Source organism: Bubalus kerabau, chromosome 18 (genome assembly GCF_029407905.1).
Source record: "Bubalus kerabau isolate K-KA32 ecotype Philippines breed swamp buffalo chromosome 18, PCC_UOA_SB_1v2, whole genome shotgun sequence".
NCBI classification, from domain to species: domain Eukaryota; kingdom Metazoa; phylum Chordata; class Mammalia; order Artiodactyla; family Bovidae; genus Bubalus; species Bubalus kerabau.
This window is the reverse complement of record NC_073641.1, coordinates 329,218-350,193: the sequence shown is the minus strand read 5'-3', so window position 1 is coordinate 350,193 and position 20,976 is coordinate 329,218. Positions and strand designations below refer to the sequence as shown.

Below are 20,976 nucleotides of genomic sequence, written 5' to 3'. Positions count from 1 at the left end.
GTGGTCTATACTGTGAACCAGTGTGGACATGCAGATATGCACACTGCCCATCTTCTAGAGTGGACAGAGGAAAAAAACTGTAAAAGGATAATGACAAAAACCAGGGCAGGATACCTCCATATGCCTGCTTCAGGAAGACTATTACCAAGAGGGCTCTTTTGCTCAGCCAGGCCCATCTCCTGAAAACCAAACTTTACTCAAATTGATTTGAAAAAAAAGCCTAATTCAAATGATTTCTAGCTCTGAAGAACCAGGAATGAAAAAACAAAAACAAAAAAAAAAAAAAACAGCAAAACCTTAGGGAGGACCTGGAAAAACTACTTTGTTTTAATCAGAAATCGTGCTTAGAATCAGTCAGATTGTTTTCTACTCAAACTGGGAAAAGAGAGTTTCTGAGCTTACAACAGAAGGTTTTAACCTGGTATAAGCAAAATGTAATGTTAATATGCGGAGAAGGCAATGGCACCCCACTCCAGTACTTTGCCTGGAAAATCCCATGGATGGAGGAGCTTGGTAGGCTTCAGTCCATGGGGCCACTAAGAGTCGGACACGACTGAGTGACTTCCCTTTCACTTTTCACTTTCATGCATTGGAGAAGGAAATGGCAGCCCACTCCAGTGTTCTTGCCTGGAGAATCCCAGGGACGGGGGAGCCTGGTGGCTGCCGTCTGTAGGATCACACAGAGTTGGACACGACTGAAGTGACTTAGCAGCAGCAGCAGCAATGTTAATATGAATTTTTCTAGGGAGAAGATTCATAGTTTTCATCGTATCCTCAAAGAGTTTTATAGCCCTGAAAAAAATAAAATAAAAGATGGAAAACAATTGGTTTAAGGAATTCCCTGGCAGTCCAGAGGTTAGGACTCTGTATGTTCATTGCCGAGGACCAGGGTCAATCCCTGGTTGGGGACTAAGATTTTGCAAGCCGAGTGGCTTAGCCTAAACAGATAAATAAAAATTGTTGTGTACACACAACTTCAATCAATTTAAATAGAAGAAACATCAACCATGAATAAATAGCAATAAAGAAGGAAATATGTGATTTTTAACTGAGCAGATCTAGACTCAGTGACCATGCTTTATATATTTGCCTGCTCATGTGTATTTTTATAGCAGCCAATTAATAATACTGTAATGAAATCATTTCTTACATCTTTGCAACTTAGCTGTTAGGAGCTAAGAATGTGAGGGCTCATCTGAACCTCCTTTATTTCCCCTTATTCCAGTGGAGTGGTATCAGCAGGCAACTGCAGGAAGACATTATCTATGGTTTAAAACCCTGAGGTTTTAAAACTATTGGCTTTCTCTTCAGCTCTAATTTAAACCTGAGAGGGAATATTACATGTCAAGTGAGAGTCACAAAATTTCAGATCTAGCATTTGGGGGAATCCTCTGTAAGTCCAAAACTAACGGTTAATTTAAAAAATATATATTTGTTTTTATTTATTTGGCTGTGCCAGGTCTTCGTTGTGGCATGTGGATCAAAATATTGTCTGGGTGAATTCCCTGGTGGTCCAGGGGACCTGGGTTCTATCCCTGGTCAGGGAACTACATCCCACATGCCCTAACAAAGACCTGGCTCAGCCAGATAAATAAATAAAAATAAATCTTTTTTTAAATTGTCTTATATTTGTTGCTATACTTTTTGGAGCCCTGGGTCAGGCAGGCAAATCCTGTGCAGGCTCCAACTCAGCACCACTGCTTTGGATCTGAAACATACCTTCAGAGAGGAAGAAGGCACAAACAAACAGAAACACTGAAGCTATATACTGAAAAATGCCATCCATCTGCTTTAAATATTTTTTACCTTAAAATATTTTGTTGTGCCCCCTTCAAGGAGAGGCTTTGAAGAACTCTGGAAATAACAGGAAGTTCTAAGAAAGTCTGTGGTGATGCTATTTTTTTTTTTAACTTTTTATTTTGTGTTGGAGTATAACCAATTAACAGTGTTGTGGTAGTTTCACATGAACCATGAAGGGTCTCACCCATACATATACATGTATCCATTCTCCCCCAGCCAGGCTGCCATTGAGCACAGTTCCTTGTGCTATATCATGGGTCCCTGTTGGTTATCCATTTTAAGTATAGCAGTGTGTACCTGCCCAAGTCAATCCTAAAGGAGATCAGTTATGAGTATTCATTGGAAGGACTGATGCTGAAGCTGAAGGTCCAATTCTTTGGCCACTTGATGCGAAGAGCCCACGCATTAGAAAAGACCCTGATGCTGGGAAAGATTGAAGGCAGGAGGAGAAGGGGATGCCAGAGGACGAGATGGTTGGATGGCATAACTGACTCAATGGACATGAGTTTGAGTAACCTCCGGGAGATGGGAAAGGACAGGGAAGCCTGGCATGCTGCAGTCCATGGAGTTAGTCGGACATGACTGAGGGACTACTTGCAAAAAGTTTCAAAGCTAGTAAGTTTTAGAGCCAGGATCCAAACTGTGTAATGTAAAAAGTTTTGGTTGCAAACAACAGAAATAGATTCTAGCTAATGTGTGTGTGCTGTGTGCTTAGTCGCTCAGTTGTTTCCAACTCTTTGTCACCCGCCAGGCTCCTCCGTCCATGGGGATTCTCCAGCCAAGAATGCTGGAGTGGGTTGCCATGCCCTCCTCCAAGGACTCTTCCCAACCCAGGGATCGAATTCAGGTCTCCCGCACTGCAGGCAGATTCCTTACCATCTGAGCCACCAGGGATGCCCCTACAAGAAGGGTCTTCTAGCTAATGTAGGTGAAATTTATTGAAGGCTATCAGGTGGCTCACAAAATGGATAAGAAAGGACATGCATGCACGCTAAGTTGCTTCAGTCGTGTCTGATTCTTTGTGACCCTGTGGACCATAGCCCACCAGGGTCCTCTGCCCCAGGGATTCTCCAGGCAAGAATACTGGAGTGGGCTGCCATGGCCTCCTCCAGGGGATCTTCCTGGCCCAGGGATCAAACCTGCATCTCTTCTGTCTCCAGAATTGGCAGGCAGATTCTTTACCACTAGCACCACCAAGGAAGCCCCTCCAAGAAGAGTCTAAGAACAGCTTAACAGTCTACTCAGAGCATCTATGGTACTTTGAATGATCACCTTGGCTGTAAAGCAAGGATAAGCCAGCATCAGTTACCTGGCCTAGCTTAGTCTTATGACTGGGCAAGGGGAGGCCGCCTCGATTAACCAACCCAGCAGACCCTAAACACTGAGGGAAAAGTAATCCCTCGTGGAAATTAGAGTGCTTTAATCCAATGAAGACATACATAGGGACTTCCCTGGCTGTCCAATGGTTAGAATTGGATCATAAAGAAGGTTGAGCATTGAAGAATCGATGCCTTTTAATTGTGGTACTGGAGAAGACCTTTGAGACTCCCTTGGACAGCAAGGAGATCAAATGAGTCCATCCTAAAGGAAATCAACCCTGAATATTCATTGGGAGGACTGATGCTGCAGCTGAAGCTCCAGAACTTTGGCCACCTGATGCAAAGAGCCGACTCCTTGGAAAAGACCCCGATGCTGGCAAAGATTGAAGGCAGGAGGAGAAGGGAGGCAAAAGAGGATGAGATGGTTGGATGGCATCACGAACTCAATGGACATGAGTCTGAGCAAACTTGGAGATAGTGAAGGACAGGGAAGCCTGGTGTACTTCAGTCCATGGAGTTGCAAAGAGCTGGGCACAACTTAGTGACTGAACAACAGCAGTCATGGTTAAGACTCAACATTTCCGATACAAGGGATGTGAGTTCATCTCCGGTGGGAGAACTGAGGTCCCACATGCCGTGAGGCCACAAAAATGAAGGCAGACATATACAGTACTGGGTGTACTGTATATTTTCCCCAGTGTATTTTTCTCAATAAACCCAAATCTGTCCATATATAAATTCTTGGCCTTGTCCATTGTACTATTCTACTTCTTAAACATGGTAGCAAGCTAGAGCCCTTGTTAGCTAGATGTCAGAAAGTTAACAGAGGAAGAAGGAGGTCACAAGGGACAAAATGGAGTAGATCAGATTGCACAGTGATTTTATAAATACTTCTTTCTGACCAATATGGTGTGTTCTTAGCTAAGAGTGATTCTGATTTTTCCCGCTTGGTCCAATGAAAATCAAACAGAGTTAAACAGACCTGGGTCTGATTCTCTGTTTCACCACCTACTGTCTGTATAACTCTGGGCAAAGCAAAGTGAGCCTCATTTTCTTCATCTGTAAAATAAGCTAAAACCCACCACCTTACCATATTGTTATGGGTTTAATTGAGCAAACCTGTTAAGTGCCTGACATATAAAATACTCCCAGTAAATGTCACTCTCCCCCTAGTCCCTGTCCCAGTGTATTGAAAAAGATTATATGGTATTAGTATTTTTAGTATTCTGAAGATTGTATGATTCATTTCTTCTGAAGACATAGTTTTTCTTACAGAAGAATATCCAGTTATTTCATGATGGCATTTGCACCTCCAAAAAACACAAATGGTCCCAAAATGCAGACAAAGATGAGTACCTGGACACCCCTAAACCATCAGCTTTTGAATGACCGGGTGAGTAATAAGAACTATTGTATTAGTTGAAATCATACTTTGAAGGGAGAAAATGCATTAAAATTTTGGTAATCAAAACATGAACAGGAATTGCTTAGGATTGTATAGTGGATAAAAAAAAAACAAAAACAAAAAACAAAATGAAGGATTTCTTCAAAAATTTTAATTGAAAAAAACTGAAATACATTTAGAACAAAAATAAAGAAAACTTTAATTGAGCCCCAGTTACCTGGCCAGAGTTGGCAAGAGATACAAAGTTCCTGCTTAGAAAGAAAGATCTTAGGGACTTCCCTGGTGGTCCAGTGGCTAAGACTCTTTGCTCCCAGGGCTGGGGCCCAGGTTCTATCACTGGCCAGGAAATTCAGTCCCACATACTGCAACTAAAGACCTTGTGTGCTGCAACTAAGACCCAGCACAGCCAAATAAATTAATAAACATTTTTTAAAGATTTAGGAGATGAGAAGGAAGAGTGTCTACCAGCTCCCCTTCACCTCCATATCCAACTGGTTTTCAGGTTCTGTGAGTCTTCCTCCGAGGTCTCTTCATCCAGACCCCTTTTCTCCTTTGACTTGTGCACATCCAGCTCCACGTTCTCAGTTCACACACTCACCCCCCTTTGCCTGGCACATTGCAGTAACCCCTCAGCTGGTTTCACTGTCTCTAATCCATCCTCTATTCTGGTCCCAGAATGATCTTTCTAAAGTACCAAACTAATCCTATGAAGCAAGAGATAACAGACTGTTCCAAAGAATAAATTCCACCCTACCCACCATGCATAGCACTGAGGACCCCTTCATGTGTGTTAGTCACCGAGTCATGTCCGACTCTTGGAGACCCCATGGACTATAGCTGGCCAGGCCCCTCTGTCTGTGGGATTCTCCAGGCAAGAATACTGGAGTAGGTTGCCATGACCTCCTCCAAGGGATCTTCATGACCCACGGATCGAACCCAGTGTCCTTTATATCACCTGCATTAGCAAGTGAGTTTTCTTTTCTTAATTTATTTGGTTGCAATTTTGTTGAAGCATGTGAACCCTTAGTTGAAGCATGTGGGATCTAGTTCCCTGACCAGAAATCAAACCCAGGCCCCCTGCATTGGGAGCATGGAGTCTTAGCCCCTGGACCACCAGGGAAGTCCCAGCAGGTGAGTTCTTTAACACTGGCTCCACCTGGGAAGCCTGAAGAGCTTTTGTCAAATTTTATGAGAATTTCTAGGGAATTCCCTGGTGGCCCAGTGGCTCAGTCTGTGCTCCCAATGCAGGGGGCTGGGTTCCATCTGCGTTCAGGAAACTAGATCCCACATGCCGCAAGAGTTTGCATGCTGCAGCTAAAGAACCCACATGGCACAACTAAGACCCAGTGCAGTCAAATAAATAAAAATGTTTAAAAATTTCATGATTATTTCTAGATGAGCAATGATAAGAGAAATAACAATTTCTATTAGAAATGATATTTATTTTGTTGTTCAGAACTCCCATTTTATCACCCCCCCCCATTTTTAGTTTGGTTTAGTTAGGTTCTAGTTTGGAGTAAAACTATTTTCAAAAATCTTAGCCTGCCATATGTAAAATAGATAGGCAATGGGAATTTGCTGCATGGCTCAGGAAACTCACACAGGGGCACTGTATCAACCTAGAGGGGTGGGGTGGGGAGAGAGAGGGGCTGCCAAGTCACTTCAGTCGTGTCCGACTCTGTGCGACCCCATAGACGGCAGCCCAACAGGCTCCCCGGTCCCTGGGATTCTCCAGGCAAGAACACTGGAGTGGGTTGCCATTTCCTTCTCCAATGCATGCAAGTGAAAAGTGAAAGTGAAGTCGCTCAGTCGTGTTCGACTCTTCGCGACCCCATGGACTGCAGCCTACCAGGCTCCTCCGTCCATGGGATTCTCCAGGCAAGAGTACTGGAGTGGGGTGCCATCGCCTTCTCCAAGAGAGAGGGGAGGGAGGTTCCAAAGGGAGGGGATATATGCATACCTATGGCTGATTCATGTTGAGGTTTGATAGAAAACAACAAAATTCTGTCAAGCAAAATCCTTCAATAAAAAAATAATTAAAATTAAAAAATTGTCAAATTACTATGTTGTACACCTGAAACTAACATTATATTGTATGTCAATTATAATTCAATAAAAATTAAATATAATACAAATAAAAAAAATCTTGCACCGTGTATATACCCATATGTATGTGAATGAATGTATCAGTACTTAGACACACACATGGAATTTGCATATGTATACAGCAAACTGATAATAGTGAGTGCACAAGTGCTCAGTCTTGTCTGACTCTTTGCAACTCCACAGACTGTAGGCCTCCAGGCTCCTCTGTCCGTGGAATTTTCCAGGCAAGAATATTAGAGTGGGTCGCCATGCCCTCCTCCAGGGAATCTTCCCATCCCAGGGATTAAACCCACGTCTCTTTATGTCTCCGGCATCGGCAGGTGGGTTCTTTACCGGTTGAGCCACCAGAGAAGCCCAACTATCAATAGTGGTTTCCCCTAAAAAGTTGGACAACATGGAAGAGTGGGAGGAAAGTCTGTTAGAAGAGAGAGTTTTTGTTTTTTTTTTTTTATCCTATTCAGTGCAATATTTAACCATTTAAAAAACAAATATAAGTAAAAGCGAGCAAAGAACAGTAATGCTGAGAATTAAAAAACACGGGTTCCAGATCAGCTATACAAAATAATCTCCAGGGAAAAGAAAACCGAGAAGAACGTGAGGAGCAAGCATGAAGGGAATTGGTCGTATCTTCAATATGATGGGAAAATACAAGAGCCGGTGGAGCAGGATGGTGACAGAATTGCATCTGCATTTCCAAACGGTCATCTTGCTCCACATCACTAATGACTGGAGAGACTCAACTCCAAACGCCAATGGGGACCACTTCGCCTGAGTCCGACTGGGCCTCATTGCAATGTCTGTCCATAGCAGATGCTGGAGAAGCTGTGGAGCAAAGGGAACTCTCCTCCACGGTGAGTAGGAATGGGAGTTGGTACAGCCGGGATGGAAAAGAGTATGGAGGTTCGCGAAGGAACTAAAAGTAGAAGTAGCCTATGGTTCAGCAGTCCCACTCCCAGGCATAGATCCACCCCCAGTACAAGCCAACAAGCTAGATGCCCCTTTTGGGCACATTGATCTGTGCGCGCGCTCGCATGCGCATGCGCGATCGCCTGCGAGGCTGGGGGTGGGGCGGGGGCTGGGGCTCTGGCTGGAGTCGGTGCAAGCCCCGGGATTGCCTGAGGCAAGCCAAAGGAGCCCCAGATGGAGACGGGATGGCCGGTCGTCTGGTTTCCTGAAAGCCGAATGCGAATGCGGAGGGGCTCGCGGGCCGCGGGGAGGCAACCCAGGTCTGCAGCGGGAGTCGGGGCCCCGGCCACCCACTCACTATCCCCCGCCCCGGGAGGGGCTGGAGCTGCGGGGGTGGGGGGGGGGCGAGGGGGGTGTGGGTCCAAGAATTGGGACCCGGGGCGGGGGCTAAAGGACCTCTTCTGGTAGGCAAAAAAGCCTCCAGCTCCCGGAATTCCCAGGTGGTCTCCCATCCAAGATACTAAACAGACCCGACCCTGCTTAGCTTCCGAGATCAGACGAGATCGGGCGCCTTCAGGCCGATAGGGCCGGAGACGGGCGCGGCCGCCGCGGGGCGCCCTAAGAGCCTTGCGCTTCGCCTCCCTTTCGCTCTGACCTGCAGGTCGGGCCAACGGGCCGCACCTCTCCTCGGGGGCCGTGCTGTACTTGAGCCGCACGACCCGCGACCGCACTCCAGCCTGCTGACGCCGGCCCGGCCCCCGAACACCGCCAACACCAGACCAGCAACCGCCTGGCCGGGCCCGGGGGCCCGATGGGCTTCCAGGACCCCCCAGTGACCGGGAGGGCGTGCGTGCGTGCGTGCGCGCGGGGCCTGGGCGGTGGGCTGAGGGGTGCGGAGGTCTCGGCGCCCTCCCACGCCCGGCCACTCCAGACCCGGCCGCGCTGGCTGAGCGGGGCCTCCCCCCCCCCATCCCGTTCGCTGCTCGGGGCCGCGCGACCCCGGAGGTGTCGGTCTTCGGGGCCCGCCGCCTCCCGATCCCCGCGGCCCGGGGGCCTCTGAACCTCCTGCGGGCCTAGGCTCAGCGAATCTTGAGCGCCCAACTTGCCCGGCACCTGCCCGCTGCCCAAACCCACCTGGAGCCACGGAGGCGCGGTCGACCGGAGCGCCTCAGCCCCGCCCCTTTGCCCTACCGAGGCGCCCCCCTTGTCCCCACGCCGCCCGCCAAGCACCCTACCTTCCTGAGAGAGCAGATGAAACACAGGCAGGCACACAGACAGACACACACTCGCACGCACCCACGCCATGGGAGACAGCTGGCCTGCGCGAGCTCCTCAGCCAGAGCCATAGCACCTGGGAGAGGCCGGGGCCAGACCAAAGGCCCGGCGGACGGCTGTCGGGAGAGACAGAGGCAGAAATCCATGAAGCTTCCGAGACAGACTCCAAGACGGCGAGAGGGAGATACAGACACACACACACACACACACTTGAGTGTGGTCTTTGGAAATACTTCTGTTCGTAGTTGCTGGGTTGAGCCCAACTTTTATAGGACCCATGGAGTGCGGCCCATCAGGCTGCTCTGTCCGTGGCATTTCCCAGGCGAGAATACTGGAGTGGGTTGCCATTTCCTTCTCCAGGGGATCTTCCCGACCCAGGGATCAAACCCGAGTCTCCTGCGGGCGGATGCCTTGCCATCTGAACCAGCACATTGCGAATTCCCTAGGCAAAGCAAAATACAAAGAAAAGAGCTCGTGTGCTACTAAGTGGAAAGATGATTGAAGAAACAGAAGGTGTCCTTTGTTGGTATCTTGGAATCTTTCTTTAGTTTTCGTTGATTTTTACTCTTAAGGCTACTTGAACAAGGCAAGAGAGAAACCCCAGAACTGAAAAGCAATTGACTTTTTTGAAAGAAACCTGTGCAGGTTAAGCACTCTTCGTTTTTGAGAGATGGTGAAATGCAAAATCTTGATTCAACACATATGACTTTGGTGAACTTTATTTCAAATCTCCATGATGAACCCCTAAGGCGTCCAGGAAGAAAGGAGTAGAGCGGGAGACAAAAAGAGCAACCTTTCCCCTTGGCGCCATCCCAACCAGCTGCTTAGTTCCTTCATCTCATGGACTACCATCTGGGCTTATCTGGTTTGTCTGATTCTTGTTTCGGGGCCCGTTTCTAGTCACAAGGCTGTCAACAGTGGGGGGTGGGGTGGGGGGTGGGGGAAGCCCTTCTTTCCATTCCACATGAGACCCAGTGGACAATCCAGGCCCTGGCCACTGCATAGAGCGTGCAGCAACAATATCAACGGTGATGCTGGTTAACAACGCATATTCCTGGAATCCACTCCGTTGGCTACTGAGTGTGTGCGGTGGTGGTCTGGAACCTATACCTGGAAGCTTTCTTGATGATTGCAAATGACACCAAAGTCCGAGGACGATGGAAGATCTTCACGTTTCTGCAAGAGCCACACACCTCCAGAAGGAACCGCAAGACTTGCCTGACATGGTCAAGGTCTAAGTATTGGACTACACGTCGGAAGGTCTCCACCTTTGCTATGGAAGTCAAACGATCTTTCTTGGAAATGAAAATGGATCACACTGAACGTTCACATTCTTCTAGAGCATTTGAAAAGCCCTAAACTGTAGAAATCTGCTGTACGAGTTCCTTGAAAGCAAGAACCCATACTGATGGATATGTCTTAATGCCTTAGATTGTGCCTTGAATATAGCGTACACATGAACCCAGGAAAGGAAAGAATGGAATCGCCAAATACACAAAGAGATCAAAAGTGCCGAGCCAAGTGACACCTTGAGGCTTCCAAGAACTTTTCTGTCTTTCACACACTAAGTAAATCCTGAGCACCTACGATGAGCTGGGAGGCATGTAATAAGTTTCTGGAACTAGAAGGCGGAGAGAAGCAGACACAGAGTTCCTGCTTTCACTGAGACGAATCTAATGATACATCACAGGCAGATCCTTTGAGAACTTGTCGAGGGGCCTCTACCCTCACCAAAACCTGGGTGTCAGGGAAGGCTTTTCAGAGTAACCATTGCGTTGAGGTCCATAGGTTGAACCTAGGTAAACCAGGGTTGAGATGCAGGAAGAATTTCAGGCAGGGAAAACAGCATCCTGGAAGTCTAGGTGACCAGGGAAACTTAGGACGTTCAAGAAATGAAAATGCCCTATGGGATGGAAGCCAAAGAGTGCAGAGGGCATTCCAGGGAAAAGACATCCGAGAAGAACGTGAGGAGCAGGCATGAAGGGAATTGGTCGTATCTTCAATATGATGGGAAAATACAAGAGCCGTTAGAGCAGGATGGTGAGAGAATTGCATCTGCATTTCCAAACGGTCATCTTGCTCCACGTCACTAATGATTGGAGAGACTCAACTCCGAACGCCAAGGAGGGACCACTTCGCCCGAGTCCGATTGGGCCTCATTGCAATGTCTGTCCATAGCAGATGCTGGAGAAGCTGTGGAGCAAAGGGAACTCTCCTCCACGCTGAGTAGGAATGGGAGTTGGTACAGCCGGGATGGAAAAGAGTATGGAGGTTCGCGAAGGAACTAAAAGTAGAAGTAGCCTATGGTTCAGCAGTCCCACTCCCAGGCATAGATCCACCCCCAGTACAAGCCAGCAAGCTAGATGCCCCGTTTGGGCACATCGATCTGTGCGCGCGCTCGCATGCGCATGCGCGATCGCCTGCGAGGCTGGGGGTGGGGCGGGGGCTGGGGCTCTGGCTGGAGTCGGTGCAAGCCCCGGGATTGCCTGAGGCAAGCCAAAGGAGCCCCAGAGGGAGACGGGACGGCCGGTCTTCTGGTTTCCTGAAAGCCGAAAGCGAAGGCGGAGGGGCTCGCGGGCCGCGGGGAGGCAACCCAGGTCTGCAGCGGGAGTCGGGGCCCCGGCCACCCACTCACTCCCCCCGCCCCGGGAGGGGCTGGGGCTGCGGGGGTGGCGGGGGGGCGAGGGGGGTGTGGGTCCAAGAATTGGGACGCGGGGCGGGGGCTAAAGGACCTCTTCTGGTAGGCAAAAAAGCCTCCAGCACCCGGAATTCCCAGGTGGTCTCCCATCCAAGATACTGAACAGGCCCGACCCTGCTTAGCTTCCGAGATCAGACGAGATCGGGCGCCTTCAGGCCGATAGGGCCGGAGACGGGCGCGGCCGCCGCGGGGCGCCCTAAGAGCCTTGCGCTTCGCCTCCCTTTCGCTCTGACCTGCAGGTCGGGCCAACGGGCCGCCCCTCTCCTCGGGGGGCCGTGCTGTACTTGAGCCGCACGACCCGCGACCGCACTCCAGCCTGCTGACGCCGGCCCGGCCCCCGAACACCGCCAACACCAGACCAGCAACCGCCTGGCCGGGCCCGGGGGCCCGATGGGCTTCCAGGACCCCCCAGTGACCGGGAGGGCGTGCGTGCGTGCGCGCGGGGCCTGGGGGGTGGGCTGAGGGGTGCGGAGGTCTCGGCGCCCTCCCACCCCCGGCCACTCCAGACCCGGCCGCGCTGGCTGAGCGGGGGCCTCCCCCTCCCCCCCCATCCCGTTCGCTGCTCAGGGCCGCGCGACCCCGGAGGTGTCGGTCTTCGGGGCCCGCCGCCTCCCGATCCCCGCGGCCCGGGGGCCTCTGAACCTCCTGCGGGCCTAGGCTCAGCGAATCTTGAGCGCCCAACTTGCCCGGCACCTGCCCGCTGCCCAAACCCACCGGGAGCCACGGAGGCGCGGTCGACCGGAACGCCTCAGCCCCGCCCCTTTGCCCTACCGAGGCGCCCCCCTTGTCCCCACGCCGCCCGCCAAGCACCCGACCTTCCTGAGAGAGCAGACGAACCACAGGCAGGCACACAGACAGACAGACAGACAGACAGACACACACACACACGAGTGTGGTCTTTGGAAATACTTCTGTTCGTAGTGGCTGGGTTGAGCCCAACTCTTATAGGACCCATGGAGTGCGGCCCATCAGGCTCCTCTGTCCGTGGCATTTCCCAGGCGAGAATACTGGAGTGGGTTGCCATTACCTTCTCCAGGGCATCTTCCCGACCCAGGGGTCAAACCCGAGTCTCCTGCGGGCGGATGCCTTGCCATCTGAACCAGCACATTGCGAATTCCCTAGGCAAAATACAAAGAAAAGAGCTCGTGTGCTACTAAGTGGAAAGATGATTGAAGAAACAGAAGGTGTCCTTTGTTGGTATCTTGGAATCTTTCTTTAGTTTTCGTTGATTTTTACTCTTAAGGCTACTTGAACAAGGCAAGAGAGAAACCCCAGAACTGAAAAGCAATTGACTTTTTTGAAAGAAACCTGTGCAGGTTAAGCACTCTTCGTTTTTGAGAGATGGTGAAATGCAAAATCTTGATTCAACACATATGACTTTGGTGAACTTTATTTCAAATCTCCATGATGAACCCCTAAGGCGTCCAGGAAGAAAGGAGTAGAGCGGGAGACAAAAAGAGCAACCTTTCCCCTTGGCGCCATCCCAACCAGCTGCTTAGTTCCTTCATCTCATGGACTACCATCTGGGCTTATCTGGTTTGTCTGATTCTTGTTTCGGGGCCCGTTTCTAGTCACAAGGCTGTCAACAGTGGGGGGTGGGGTGGGGGGTGGGGGAAGCCCTTCTTTCCATTCCACATGAGACCCAGTGGACAATCCAGGCCCTGGCCACTGCATAGAGCGTGCAGCAACAATATCAACGGTGATGCTGGTTAACAACGCATATTCCTGGAATCCACTCCGTTGCCTACTGAGTGTGTGCGGTGGTGGTCTGGAACCTATACCCGGAAGCTTTCTTGATGATTGCAAATGACACCAAAGTCCGAGGACGATGGAAGATCTTCACGTTTCTGCAAGAGCCACACACCTCCAGAAGGAACCGCAAGACTTGCCTGACATGGTCAAGGTCTAAGTATTGGACTACACGTCGGAAGGTCTCCACCTTTGCTATGGAAGTCAAACGATCTTTCTTGGAAATGAAAATGGATCACACTGAACGTTCACATTCTTCTAGAGCATTTGAAAAGCCCTAAACTGTAGAAATCTGCTGTACGAGTTCCTTGAAAGCAAGAACCCATACTGATGGATATGTCTTAATGCCTTAGATTGTGCCTTGAATATAGCGTACACATGAACCCAGGAAAGGAAAGAATGGAATCGCCAAATACACAAAGAGATCAAAAGTGCCGAGCCAAGTGACACCTTGAGGCTTCCAAGAACTTTTCTGTCTTTCACACGCTAAGTAAATCCTGAGCACCTACGATGAGCTGGGAGGCATGTAATAAGTTTCTGGAACTAGAAGGCGGAGAGAAGCAGACACAGAGTTCCTGCTTTCACTGAGACGAATCTAATGATACATCACAGGCAGATCCTTGGAGAACTTGTCGAGGGGCCTCTACCCTCACCAAAACCTGGGTGTCAGGGAAGGCTTTTCAGAGTAACCATTGCGTTGAGGTCCATAGGTTGAACCTAGGTAAACCAGGGTTGAGATGCAGGAAGAATTTCAGGCAGGGAAAACAGCATCCTGGAAGTCTAGGTGACCAGGGAAACTTAGGACGTTCAAGAAATGAAAATGCCCTATGGGATGGAAGCCAAAGAGTGCAGAGGGCATTCCAGGGAAAAGACATCCGAGAAGAACGTGAGGAGCAGGCATGAAGGGAATTGGTCGTATCTTCAATATGATGGGAAAATACAAGAGCCGTTGGAGCAGGATGGTGAGAGAATTGCATCTGCATTTCCAAACGGTCATCTTGCTCCACGTCACTAATGATTGGAGAGACTCAACTCCAAACGCCAAGGAGGGACCACTTCGCCCGAGTCCGATTGGGCCTCATTGCAATGTCTGTCCATAGCAGATGCTGGAGAAGCTGTGGAGCAAAGGGAACTCTCCTCCACGCTGAGTAGGAATGGGAGTTGGTACAGCCGGGATGGAAAAGAGTATGGAGGTTCGCGAAGGAACTAAAAGTAGAAGTAGCCTATGGTTCAGCAGTCCCACTCCCAGGCATAGATCCACCCCCAGTCCAAGCCAACAAGCTAGATGCCCCGTTTGGGCACATCGATCTGTGCGCGCGCTCGCATGCGCATGCGCGATCGCCTGCGAGGCTGGGGGTGGGGCGGGGGCTGGGGCTCTGGCTGGAGTCGGTGCAAGCCCCGGGATTGCCTGAGGCAAGCCAAAGGAGCCCCAGAGGGAGACGGGACGGCCGGTCGTCTGGTTTCCTGAAAGCCGAATGCGAAGGCGGAGGGGCTCGCGGGCCGCGGGGAGGCAACCCAGGTCTGCAGCGGGAGTCGGGGCCCCGGCCACCCACTCACTCCCCCCGCCCCGGGAGGGGCTGGGGCTGCGGGGGTGGCGGGGGGGCGAGGGGGGTGTGGGTCCAAGAATTGGGACGCGGGGCGGGGGCTAAAGGACCTCTTCTGGTAGGCAAAAAAGCCTCCAGCACCCGGAATTCCCAGGTGGTCTCCCATCCAAGATACTGAACAGGCCCGACCCTGCTTAGCTTCCGAGATCAGACGAGATCGGGCGCCTTCAGGCCGATAGGGCCGGAGACGGGCGCGGCCGCCGCGGGGCGCCCTAAGAGCCTTGCGCTTCGCCTCCCTTTCGCTCTGACCTGCAGGTCGGGCCAACGGGCCGCCCCTCTCCTCGGGGGGCCGTGCTGTACTTGAGCCGCACGACCCGCGACCGCACTCCAGCCTGCTGACGCCGGCCCGGCCCCCGAACACCGCCAACACCAGACCAGCAACCGCCTGGCCGGGCCCGGGGGCCCGATGGGCTTCCAGGACCCCCCAGTGACCGGGAGGGCGTGCGTGCGTGCGCGCGGGGCCTGGGGGGTGGGCTGAGGGGTGCGGAGGTCTCGGCGCCCTCCCACCCCCGGCCACTCCAGACCCGGCCGCGCTGGCTGAGCGGGGGCCTCCCCCTCCCCCCCCATCCCGTTCGCTGCTCAGGGCCGCGCGACCCCGGAGGTGTCGGTCTTCGGGGCCCGCCGCCTCCCGATCCCCGCGGCCCGGGGGCCTCTGAACCTCCTGCGGGCCTAGGCTCAGCGAATCTTGAGCGCCCAACTTGCCCGGCACCTGCCCGCTGCCCAAACCCACCGGGAGCCACGGAGGCGCGGTCGACCGGAGCGCCTCAGCCCCGCCCCTTTGCCCTACCGAGGCGCCCCCCTTGTCCCCACGCCGCCCGCCAAGCACCCGACCTTCCTGAGAGAGCAGACGAACCACAGGCAGGCACACAGACAGACAGACAGACAGACAGACACACACACACACGAGTGTGGTCTTTGGAAATACTTCTGTTCGTAGTGGCTGGGTTGAGCCCAACTCTTATAGGACCCATGGAGTGCGGCCCATCAGGCTCCTCTGTCCGTGGCATTTCCCAGGCGAGAATACTGGAGTGGGTTGCCATTACCTTCTCCAGGGCATCTTCCCGACCCAGGGGTCAAACCCGAGTCTCCTGCGGGCGGATGCCTTGCCATCTGAACCAGCACATTGCGAATTCCCTAGGCAAAATACAAAGAAAAGAGCTCGTGTGCTACTAAGTGGAAAGATGATTGAAGAAACAGAAGGTGTCCTTTGTTGGTATCTTGGAATCTTTCTTTAGTTTTCGTTGATTTTTACTCTTAAGGCTACTTGAACAAGGCAAGAGAGAAACCCCAGAACTGAAAAGCAATTGACTTTTTTGAAAGAAACCTGTGCAGGTTAAGCACTCTTCGTTTTTGAGAGATGGTGAAATGCAAAATCTTGATTCAACACATATGACTTTGGTGAACTTTATTTCAAATCTCCATGATGAACCCCTAAGGCGTCCAGGAAGAAAGGAGTAGAGCGGGAGACAAAAAGAGCAACCTTTCCCCTTGGCGCCATCCCAACCAGCTGCTTAGTTCCTTCATCTCATGGACTACCATCTGGGCTTATCTGGTTTGTCTGATTCTTGTTTCGGGGCCCGTTTCTAGTCACAAGGCTGTCAACAGTGGGGGGTGGGGTGGGGGGTGGGGGAAGCCCTTCTTTCCATTCCACATGAGACCCAGTGGACAATCCAGGCCCTGGCCACTGCATAGAGCGTGCAGCAACAATATCAACGGTGATGCTGGTTAACAACGCATATTCCTGGAATCCACTCCGTTGGCTACTGAGTGTGTGCGGTGGTGGTCTGGAACCTATACCTGGAAGCTTTCTTGATGATTGCAAATGACACCAAAGTCCGAGGACGATGGAAGATCTTCACGTTTCTGCAAGAGCCACACACCTCCAGAAGGAACCGCAAGACTTGCCTGACATGGTCAAGGTCTAAGTATTGGACTACACGTCGGAAGGTCTCCACCTTTGCTATGGAAGTCAAACGATCTTTCTTGGAAATGAAAATGGATCACACTGAACGTTCACATTCTTCTAGAGCATTTGAAAAGCCCTAAACTGTAGAAATCTGCTGTACGAGTTCCTTGAAAGCAAGAACCCATACTGATGGATATGTCTTAATGCCTTAGATTGTGCCTTGAATATAGCGTACACATGAACCCAGGAAAGGAAAGAATGGAATCGCCAAATACACAAAGAGATCAAAAGTGCCGAGCCAAGTGACACCTTGAGGCTTCCAAGAACTTTTCTGTCTTTCACACACTAAGTAAATCCTGAGCACCTACGATGAGCTGGGAGGCATGTAATAAGTTTCTGGAACTAGAAGGCGGAGAGAAGCAGACACAGAGTTCCTGCTTTCACTGAGACGAATCTAATGATACATCACAGGCAGATCCTTTGAGAACTTGTCGAGGGGCCTCTACCCTCACCAAAACCTGGGTGTCAGGGAAGGCTTTTCAGAGTAACCATTGCGTTGAGGTCCATAGGTTGAACCTAGGTAAACCAGGGTTGAGATGCAGGAAGAATTTCAGGCAGGGAAAACAGCATCCTGGAAGTCTAGGTGACCAGGGAAACTTAGGACGTTCAAGAAATGAAAATGCCCTATGGGATGGAAGCCAAAGAGTGCAGAGGGCATTCCAGGGAAAAGACATCCGAGAAGAACGTGAGGAGCAGGCATGAAGGGAATTGGTCGTATCTTCAATATGATGGGAAAATACAAGAGCCGTTAGAGCAGGATGGTGAGAGAATTGCATCTGCATTTCCAAACGGTCATCTTGCTCCACGTCACTAATGATTGGAGAGACTCAACTCCGAACGCCAAGGAGGGACCACTTCGCCCGAGTCCGATTGGGCCTCATTGCAATGTCTGTCCATAGCAGATGCTGGAGAAGCTGTGGAGCAAAGGGAACTCTCCTCCACGCTGAGTAGGAATGGGAGTTGGTACAGCCGGGATGGAAAAGAGTATGGAGGTTCGCGAAGGAACTAAAAGTAGAAGTAGCCTATGGTTCAGCAGTCCCACTCCCAGGCATAGATCCACCCCCAGTACAAGCCAGCAAGCTAGATGCCCCGTTTGGGCACATCGATCTGTGCGCGCGCTCGCATGCGCATGCGCGATCGCCTGCGAGGCTGGGGGTGGGGCGGGGGCTGGGGCTCTGGCTGGAGTCGGTGCAAGCCCCGGGATTGCCTGAGGCAAGCCAAAGGAGCCCCAGAGGGAGACGGGACGGCCGGTCTTCTGGTTTCCTGAAAGCCGAAAGCGAAGGCGGAGGGGCTCGCGGGCCGCGGGGAGGCAACCCAGGTCTGCAGCGGGAGTCGGGGCCCCGGCCACCCACTCACTCCCCCCGCCCCGGGAGGGGCTGGGGCTGCGGGGGTGGCGGGGGGGCGAGGGGGGTGTGGGTCCAAGAATTGGGACGCGGGGCGGGGGCTAAAGGACCTCTTCTGGTAGGCAAAAAAGCCTCCAGCACCCGGAATTCCCAGGTGGTCTCCCATCCAAGATACTGAACAGGCCCGACCCTGCTTAGCTTCCGAGATCAGACGAGATCGGGCGCCTTCAGGCCGATAGGGCCGGAGACGGGCGCGGCCGCCGCGGGGCGCCCTAAGAGCCTTGCGCTTCGCCTCCCTTTCGCTCTGACCTGCAGGTCGGGCCAACGGGCCGCCCCTCTCCTCGGGGGGCCGTGCTGTACTTGAGCCGCACGACCCGCGACCGCACTCCAGCCTGCTGACGCCGGCCCGGCCCCCGAACACCGCCAACACCAGACCAGCAACCGCCTGGCCGGGCCCGGGGGCCCGATGGGCTTCCAGGACCCCCCAGTGACCGGGAGGGCGTGCGTGCGTGCGCGCGGGGCCTGGGGGGTGGGCTGAGGGGTGCGGAGGTCTCGGCGCCCTCCCACCCCCGGCCACTCCAGACCCGGCCGCGCTGGCTGAGCGGGGGCCTCCCCCTCCCCCCCCATCCCGTTCGCTGCTCAGGGCCGCGCGACCCCGGAGGTGTCGGTCTTCGGGGCCCGCCGCCTCCCGATCCCCGCGGCCCGGGGGCCTCTGAACCTCCTGCGGGCCTAGGCTCAGCGAATCTTGAGCGCCCAACTTGCCCGGCACCTGCCCGCTGCCCAAACCCACCGGGAGCCACGGAGGCGCGGTCGACCGGAACGCCTCAGCCCCGCCCCTTTGCCCTACCGAGGCGCCCCCCTTGTCCCCACGCCGCCCGCCAAGCACCCGACCTTCCTGAGAGAGCAGACGAACCACAGGCAGGCACACAGACAGACAGACAGACAGACAGACACACACACACACGAGTGTGGTCTTTGGAAATACTTCTGTTCGTAGTGGCTGGGTTGAGCCCAACTCTTATAGGACCCATGGAGTGCGGCCCATCAGGCTCCTCTGTCCGTGGCATTTCCCAGGCGAGAATACTGGAGTGGGTTGCCATTACCTTCTCCAGGGCATCTTCCCGACCCAGGGGTCAAACCCGAGTCTCCTGCGGGCGGATGCCTTGCCATCTGAACCAGCACATTGCGAATTCCCTAGGCAAAATACAAAGAAAAGAGCTCGTGTGCTACTAAGTGGAAAGATGATTGAAGAAACAGAAGGTGTCCTTTGTTGGTATCTTGGAATCTTTCTTTAGTTTTCGTTGATTTTTACTCTTAAGGCTACTTGAACAAGGCAAGAGAGAAACCCCAGAACTGAAAAGCAATTGACTTTTTTGAAAGAAACCTGTGCAGGTTAAGCACTCTTCGTTTTTGAGAGATGGTGAAATGCAAAATCTTGATTCAACACATATGACTTTGGTGAACTTTATTTCAAATCTCCATGATGAACCCCTAAGGCGTCCAGGAAGAAAGGAGTAGAGCGGGAGACAAAAAGAGCAACCTTTCCCCTTGGCGCCATCCCAACCAGCTGCTTAGTTCCTTCATCTCATGGACTACCATCTGGGCTTATCTGGTTTGTCTGATTCTTGTTTCGGGGCCCGTTTCTAGTCACAAGGCTGTCAACAGTGGGGGGTGGGGTGGGGGGTGGGGGAAGCCCTTCTTTCCATTCCACATGAGACCCAGTGGACAATCCAGGCCCTGGCCACTGCATAGAGCGTGCAGCAACAATATCAACGGTGATGCTGGTTAACAACGCATATTCCTGGAATCCACTCCGTTGCCTACTGAGTGTGTGCGGTGGTGGTCTGGAACCTATACCCGGAAGCTTTCTTGATGATTGCAAATGACACCAAAGTCCGAGGACGATGGAAGATCTTCACGTTTCTGCAAGAGCCACACACCTCCAGAAGGAACCGCAAGACTTGCCTGACATGGTCAAGGTCTAAGTATTGGACTACACGTCGGAAGGTCTCCACCTTTGCTATGGAAGTCAAACGATCTTTCTTGGAAATGAAAATGGATCACACTGAACGTTCACATTCTTCTAGAGCATTTGAAAAGCCCTAAACTGTAGAAATCTGCTGTACGAGTTCCTTGAAAGCAAGAACCCATACTGATGGATATGTCTTAATGCCTTAGATTGTGCCTTGAATATAGCGTACACATGAACCCAGGAAAGGAAAGAATGGAATCGCCAAATACACAAAGAGATCAAAAGTGCCGAGCCAAGTGACACCTTGAGGCTTCCAAGAACTTTTCTGTCTTTCACACGCTAAGTAAATCCTGAGCACCTACGATGAGCTGGGAGGCATGTAATAAGTTTCTGGAACTAGAAGGCGGAGAGAAGCAGACACAGAGTTCCTGCTTTCACTGAGACGAATCTAATGATACATCACAGGCAGATCCTTGGAGAACTTGTCGAGGGGCCTCTACCCTCACCAAAACCTGGGTGTCAGGGAAGGCTTTTCAGAGTAACCATTGCGTTGAGGTCCATAGGTTGAACCTAGGTAAACCAGGGTTGAGATGCAGGAAGAATTTCAGGCAGGGAAAACAGCATCCTGGAAGTCTAGGTGACCAGGGAAACTTAGGACGTTCAAGAAATGAAAATGCCCTATGGGATGGAAGCCAAAGAGTGCAGAGGGCATTCCAGGGAAAAGACATCCGAGAAGAACGTGAGGAGCAGGCATGAAGGGAATTGGTCGTATCTTCAATATGATGGGAAAATACAAGAGCCGTTGGAGCAGGATGGTGAGAGAATTGCATCTG

The 20,976-nt window shown here is 52.0% G+C and overlaps 4 pseudogenes; all 4 read right to left on the bottom strand.

The window, feature by feature from the left end:
* Window positions 1-8,011: 8,011 nt before the first annotated feature.
* LOC129633458 (uncharacterized) lies at window positions 8,012-8,131 on the bottom strand (annotated as a pseudogene).
* A 3,431-nt stretch (window positions 8,132-11,562) lies between these two features.
* Window positions 11,563-11,682, bottom strand: LOC129633408 (uncharacterized; annotated as a pseudogene).
* Window positions 11,683-14,931: 3,249 nt separating this feature from the next.
* On the bottom strand, window positions 14,932-15,051 carry LOC129633407 (uncharacterized; annotated as a pseudogene).
* Window positions 15,052-18,300: 3,249 nt separating this feature from the next.
* On the bottom strand, window positions 18,301-18,420 carry LOC129633406 (uncharacterized; annotated as a pseudogene).
* Window positions 18,421-20,976: the final 2,556 nt, after the last annotated feature.